General features: G+C 52.6%; 1 long non-coding RNA gene across 1 annotated transcript; it reads left to right on the plus strand.

Annotated features, from left to right (window-relative positions):
• Positions 1–221: 221 nt before the first annotated feature.
• LOC110360614 (uncharacterized) lies at positions 222–6490 on the plus strand. Its single transcript, XR_002416644.2, has 3 exons — positions 222–423; positions 4981–5161; positions 5479–6490. It is a non-coding gene; the product is annotated as an uncharacterized LOC110360614 (long non-coding RNA).
• The last annotated feature ends 994 nt before the right edge of the window (positions 6491–7484 follow it).

Here is a 7484-nt window from a genome sequence, read left to right on the forward strand (position 1 = left end):
TTTCTGCACAGCCTGTGCCAGGGACGGCAGCGACCTGCCTCTCCAAAATAACATCTTCCTGCTCCCCGTGCTCCACGCTACACACGGCCCCGGCTCCCAGGGCGCAGCCCCAGCAGCTCTTTCCCTCCCTAATTATTGCACTGAAATGGGAACTGGAGCATGCTGTGCAGCCCAGGTGAGAGGCAGCTGTGCAGGACACACACAGGCGGCTGTGCAGGACACACACAGGCGGCTGTGCAGGACACACACCCGCGGCAGCGCACTGCAGAAGGCTCCGGGGAGAAGCCACTCGCTGCGGTGCCACCAGGAGCAGCGCGGTGCTCAGCCGTGCCGCCTCCTGCACCGGGCTCTCCAGACACGGGCTGCACTCGGAGCACGCGATGCTCCCGAGGAGCTTCAGGAACGGCTCACGAGCCACGACAGGTCGGTATAAACCATGTTTGCTCTGTGTGAAGTGAAGCCGGGGCTTTGTGTCTGGCGCTGGTTTGGAGTGTGCTACCCTGATGGAGCCTGGGGAAGTGCTGCTGTGATTTATTCATATCCTAGCAAACCAGCCTTCATTAGCTACTGAAACTTGCATGTGGAAAAGGCATGTACTGTCGGGTGCTGTTTAATGAAGAAAAATGAGGCAGCTGGCACATACATGGCAGCAAGAGCTGGATCTCTGGCTTCCCTCCCTGGGCACTCGCTCCCTCCTCCACATTACCGATCAACATTAGAGCTTCGCAGCATTTCCCTCCCAGGATACGTGGCCTGTCTCCTCTCAGGATGCAGCCTCAGGCTGGTACAGGCAACAGCCCATCACTCCCGGGGACTTTATGCCATTCCCATCTATACATGGCCGCATCCTTCCCATGCTGTGCAGGGGCACAGCGCTCGGGGCTGTTCGGAGCTCTGGGTGCTGCTGAGCACGGCTACATCATGGGTTGCCAGTGAGCTTAGCATCCATCACGCAGAATGAAGAAAAAACCCTGGCATTGTCTTTGCCTTATTTTCAGTGCAGCAGACAAGATATTTCTCCGCTTCGGGCCACGCAAATTACAGACGGTACAGCACTGCATACAAAATGTTGTGCTGCGTTCAGAATTCACTTCCAGTTTCAATGCATTTGAGGTTTAGCTGGCTGTTCATGGGGAAAAAAATAATACAGACTGGCAGCACGTTTAGTGCAAAACAGCAGCCGAAGGCCAAATGGCTTTGGTTTCCCCATGTAGGACCCCACGCGGACAGCAGGGGTACGAGCACTCCACCCTTGGATGGAAATGTAGTAAAAAGTAGATGTTGAGGTTTATGTTGCTCAGGTTACAGGAGCCCAGGCCAGTTTGGGATGTGTCTTCACATATGAGATGAACCACGTCCTCTCCCCCAGCCCTGTCCCAGCAGCAGCACTGAGCACCAGCGGGTCTGAGCAGCCTCCCACCCACAAACAGCCACACACCCCTTCCATTAAGCTCTCCATTTTCTTTAACTGAACTGTCACTCGTGCCTGCTCAGACACCTCTTCAGGAGTACCGATATTTATCTAACAGATTGAAAACTTATTTTAATTTTCAGGAAATATTATTTCTTTTTCCCCTCCCTGGCAGCCTGACATAGATAACAAAACAATGAACAACCCGCATTCGTTTCACGCGTTTCTGAACACGTTGGCAACCACCGTCAGAACATTTAATCGTGTTGCTCTCACGACGTTTGTTTTGCATACTTCCACAGTCACTGCGTGGAGCACGGCCATGCTCCAACATGACCTGCCTCAAGTCATACGCAACAGATAGTCCGGTACTTCATCCAAATTTGATACCGAAAAGACCTGCAGAAATAAAAGCTTAGGATATAAAAGGCAAATGTTGTTGCACCCTTCTTGCACTCTTCCCTGCACTTAATGCAAAGCTTGCTTGTGGTAAATGGGTCGCAGTCTGCTCTCCCTGGTTGTAAGCGAGTCTAGAAACCGCACTCCATGTGAAACACTTACTTATCTTTGACTAATTCCACCAGTATCAGATGTGAAACTGCCACCGGGTTCATATGTCTCAGCTTCACCTATCTAGGCTCAGCAGATAATAATACAGGAAATATTACCTGCCTACAGCACCATCCGTGCACTCACACTGCTCAGCACCGCTAATTAATTCCACCTGGGCCGACTCTCTGGACCAGCCGTGGGGACACACGGGTACCGGCCGTAAGTCCCAGACCGCCTTTCCTTCCAGGCTATTCATCTGCCTTTGACATTTCATAGTTCTCCAGCTTCATAAAACTCATTTCTCACTTGTTTCATGTAAATCAAATTGCATGAGACTTCTGCCTTCAGATTATAAATGATCACATTAAACTAGAAGATGCTCTTGGCCACAGCCAGTCTAAAAAATGTGATTTTGTAGAGCTGTTCTTTTTCCTTTTTTTTGTGAACAGTCGGTTTTGTACGTTCCCAAATCTGGCCATTTGCACGTCTGTGCACACCAGACTGCCAGCCGGGCACCGCTGCGTTCTGCTGAGAGCTCACGGGCAGGGCCGCATCCAGCCCGACCATCAGCGGGACATGGACCTGCTGGAACCAGCCCAGAGGAGCCACAGGAACGACCCCAGGCTGGAACAGCTCTGCTGGGGGACAGGCTGAGAGAGCTGGGGTGTTCAGCTGGAGAACAGAAGCTCTGGGGACACCACAGAGCAACTTTCCAGTACTTGAAGGGGACCTACAAGATGGGGACAGACTTTTGAGCAGGGCCTGTTGCCATAGGACAAGGGGTGATGGTTTTGAACTAAAGGAGGGAGATTTAGGCTGGACATGAGGAAGGAATTGTTGCCCTGAGGCTGGTGAGAGCCTGGCCCAGGTTGGCCAGAGAGGTGGTAGATGAACCATCCCTGGAGACATCCCAGGCCAGGCTGGACGGGGCTCTGAGCAACCTGAGCTGGTGAAGATGTCCCTGTCATGGCAGGGGGAACTGGGGGAGCTGGGAAGGTCCCTTCCCACTCAACCCATCCTGTGATCCTATGGCTCTCTTTTGGCACAGGGTCACCGCTCTCCGCCTTGCCGGGGCAGCTGCTGCTGCTGCACCCCGGGATGTCCCCTCTCCAAAGGTCCGACCCTCCTGCCCTCCCAGCACCATCCGGGCTGTCACAGCACGGGTTGCAAACTGCTTCATTTTCTGCTCAGCCTCAAACAGGCCATGAACACACTGGCAACCACCCTATCACTGCATTGCCAATGGAAACGTAATTCTTAGAGTCAAAATAAGTCAGAGCAGCAAGATGAACAATGACAATAAAGTTTTGCTCCTTTTTCTATTTTCCTCCCCCCACCCCCAGCCGGCTGTCACATGAAGCTGAGCACTGCAAAGCAGAGACATAAAACAAATGTCCAACGTGTCACAAAGAGCCAGGGGACTCTGCATCCATGCAGGTGCCATTCCACTTAGTTACGCTAGAAGATCTTTTTTCTAATGATGTTAAGATACAATAAGGGAAGATATTAGTGGGATTCCAAGGGCTGGCTTGTAACGTCCCACAGCTGGGATAGAAAACACTAAAACAAAACCCAGCATCCAGGAAGGGTTTTGGGAGCTTGAGCTGGTACAAGCCAGTCTTTATTCACACTCAAGAAGGGAAACTCCTTTCGCCAGGCATCTGAGCACGATCCCCATCCCTTCCCGAGAGCATCCTGCAGACGGGATCACTGCACACCCCACCTGGCGTGGGTCCCCAGGCACCGGCGGCCACTGGTCCAGCCCCTGCAGCCCCGGGAAAGGGGCTGAGCACAGTGTGTCCCAGCCCTGCTCACACTGGCCCGGTCTGGGCTGCCGCAGGCTGCTTTCTCCTTGTTTCCTTTAATTACATGGGAAAATATCTCCCTGATCTGAAGGTAATTGGCAAAGCAACCTGGGCACTCAGGAACTTTGTGAAAATAAATGTGGGAGGCTAAATTAGTTTCAGCATTTTTAAGTTGCATAAGTGCAAAGGCAAAAAAAAACCCTCCAAGAGCAGCAATAACAAATATTCCCACTGAGCCTGGTTTGCCAGAGGCTGCAGGGGGAGGAGGGAAAGTCGAGCAGGAGCTCAGCCCCAGCGGCCCCAAACCCACAGCTCCCAGCCAACACAGCGGAGCCAACACGGCTCCAGATCTCCAACGCCAAGAGCACCCACGGGCACCCGCAGCCACTGCCCCAGTCCTACCCGCCCTTTGCCCACCTCTGCTACAGGGCTGACCCACGTTTGGGCATAAAATGAGACATTTAATTAGGTGTCGGTGCCTCCTCTCTGAGTGCTCCTGGGGAGGATGCCGAGCAGGTGATGCTCCTGCTGCAGCATCACGGACCACTGGGACTCCCAGGGAAAAGCCTGGGCATCTCCCCTGGGGTGGCAGGACCAGTGGGACAGCATTGGGTCATTTAATCCAGGGGATGTCAGATGCATCCTTGGGGGAAAAGAGAGGGAGAGCAGTGACCAGCCTCTGCTCAACACCTGGCAAACCCCACACCACGGACCCACGAGCAGGAGCAGCTGCAAGGGCCTCGCTGCAGGCTGCCCATGAGCCCGGAATGAGCTCTGCCCGTTACACCTGAAATACGCTCCATCTCCCTGCTGGCAGCCCGTGAGCAGCCTCTGCTCATAGGGCTGTTGGCAGGACACCAACATGCACAAGGGAATTGGTGCCCTAAATCATGATGCTTTAAACAAACAGGACTGAAGGAAGCATGGAGCCAAAGCCTTTGATGTATGAAATGTATAAATAAGGAAAACACTGTGGGTTTTTTGTTTGGCTGGTTGTTCTTTTGTTCTTTACAATAATGGTGGTGAGAGCCTGGCCCAGGTACCCAGAGAGGTGGTGGATGAACCATCCCTGGAGACATCCCAGGCCAGGCTGGACGGGGTCTGAGCAACCTGAGCTGGTGAAGATGTCCCTGTCATGGCAGGGGGCACTGGGGAGCTGGGAAGGTCCTTAAACCCAAACTATTCCATGATTTTATAACCCTATGTTGGCAGGTACTGTGCAAGTGACACCATCACGCACAGCCCACGTGCACAAGCGATACCCGTGACCAGATGCAGCAGCGCTGCCCGTCCCACTGCAACACCAGCCACGAGAAATACGGTCATAGTGTGACGGGAGCGAGACGGGAAACAGGGAACGGCTACACCTCCTGCAAAGTAACAGCATAACTAGGTGTGTATATAGACATGTGTGCATTGATTATATAATATTATCATACACACATAATATTTTTATCTTCTCCTACTAATATTTGGGGGCAAAAGAAAAGCACCAAACACTTCCCCAGTTGCCAACATTGACTACGAAATCCCAGTCCCAGCTCCCCACGAACAGCCATTGCCTGACGGGGGCACAGGACAAGCAGGGACGAGCTGCTGGCTTTTCGTTTTAACCATGTAATCCCGCTTTCAGCAAGTTTGAACAGAGTCAAGTGTCACCACAAAGCGTCAAGTCTCGTCAAAGGCCACGATGGTTTCTCTCTTAACCAGGTTCTTCCAGCAACGCTATCGAATGATTTTCTGCGGCAAACACCCAACGTGTCGCCCATGTCCCGGCTCAGCCCCTGGACCCACCTGCTGCCGCTTCCAGCCTCCCAGCCTGCAGGAACCAAGCGCTTCCCACAAAGCCACGTAAAACCCTCAACAACCTCTAAGCACCTTCAAACCTTGTGCCAACCAAAGCAGCTACCTGGGGAGCCCCTGGAGAGACAGAGGCCAGCGCTGCAAATAAACACCACAGAAAGACTTTCAAAGGAGGAATAAAGGAGGAAAAACCCCCCAGCTCTTGTGTTTGAGGGCTGGCCAGGGATCAGCGGGGACTTCTGAACCCCGGGGTCAGCAGAACACAGAACCTCTGCCTAAACTCCCACTATTCCTAACTAAAACACTTCTAATCTCTTTCTCGAGGGCAACACTTAGTACACACTCAGAGGCGCCAAAATGTCACCCAAGGTCCCCCCAACAAGCCTGGGCCATGCTGGAGTCAAACAAACCTCCTGCCCGGCCTCCTGCTCACACAAACATCCCAACCCTTTTGAGGCATTTCTTTACAGTTACGTTCCCTGCGCAAGTTTATTAAAAAAAGTGTGGTTTATGGATTTAATTAAAGTACCGCATATGAGACCTTGCTAATCCTGTTCATGCTGCAACTGTATTAAAGCGCTAAAAATCAATATATTTGAGCTTAAATATTTTATTATGGCAAGCTGTTAAATATTAATGACGTAACAAGCAATCAGTGTCACCATTTCTGCCTCTTCCATAGGAAACGTGCAGGAAGTTAGAAAAAAAAGGAGCAATATCTCTGCTTGGTTTGATGGCCGGGCAGCTGGGTTTTCCTCAGTCCACAAAACAAATGTCACCGGTGATTCACGCAAGTCACAAAAGCACCTTCCCCTGGCTGCTCCCCCTTGTCACAGGGGATGGGGACACGGGGCAGCAGAGTGGTGGCAGGGACCTGCTGGAAAAGCAGCGCTGTGCTGCTCCAAAGGTCACCGCCCGCTGCCAAAGGACTGGGGAAGCTTTCCACCCACACCTTGTCCCCGAAATACACAATTCTTAGCGATGCTTCTGCTCAGAGGCTGTCAAATTATACCGCACAAAATGAATCACAAACACGAGTTTTGTAATCACATTTTAGAGAGATCTGAGTTTATTAATATACATGATCTTGTAAACCTGGCTCCTGCAAAAGAGGCAACGAAGGAGCCAATTTGTTGTGATCAAATCCTCATTCTAGAGCAAGTCAATCTTATTTCCTGTCCTGCCACCTCACAAACAGCACATGACAGGCTGGCTTGTGCCCGGGACGAGCGCTCGGCTGTGCCTGGATCCCCGGGGAGGGCAGCGGGGCAGACGCTCCCTGGCAATTATAGAATCACAGATGGTTTGCGTTGAAGGGACCTTCCCAGCTCCCCAGTGCCCCCCCTGCCATGACAGGGACATCTTCACCAGCTCAGGTTGCTCAGAGCCCCGTCCAGCCTGGCCTGGGATGTCTCCAGGGATGGTTCATCCACCACCTCTCTGGCCAACCTGGGCCAGGCTCTCACCACCCTCAGGGACAACAATTCCTTCCTCGTGTTTAGCCTGAAGGATGCGGCGTGTTGGGAGGAGGAACTCCCCAGCCATGGGCTGCGTGGACCAGCCACTTTTGGAGCACTTTCCACGGCTGATCATCATTAACCCTGTTTTTAAGTGGGGTGGGAACTATCTGATCATCTGCAGATGTTGGCCATGCAAATACCCACAGCCACAGCCCCTCCTGTGGGGACCCTGCACCCTGGGTGCTGGTCATGGCACAGGATGCAGGTGGACACCGGGACCATCTCTAGGTGTCCATCTGACAGCGGGACACAGAGATGACACAGGGTCCATAAAATTCTGTGCGTGGCAGGACGCTGCTGCGAGCAACACCAGCCTTAGCAGCTTTATCCAAAATTAAAGGCCACGTAGACTCCCATTCCCCCGTGGTACGAAGACACACATGTCCAGTGCCA

Source organism: Columba livia, chromosome 5 (assembly GCF_036013475.1).
Source record: "Columba livia isolate bColLiv1 breed racing homer chromosome 5, bColLiv1.pat.W.v2, whole genome shotgun sequence".
Taxonomy (NCBI): Eukaryota; Metazoa; Chordata; class Aves; order Columbiformes; family Columbidae; genus Columba; species Columba livia.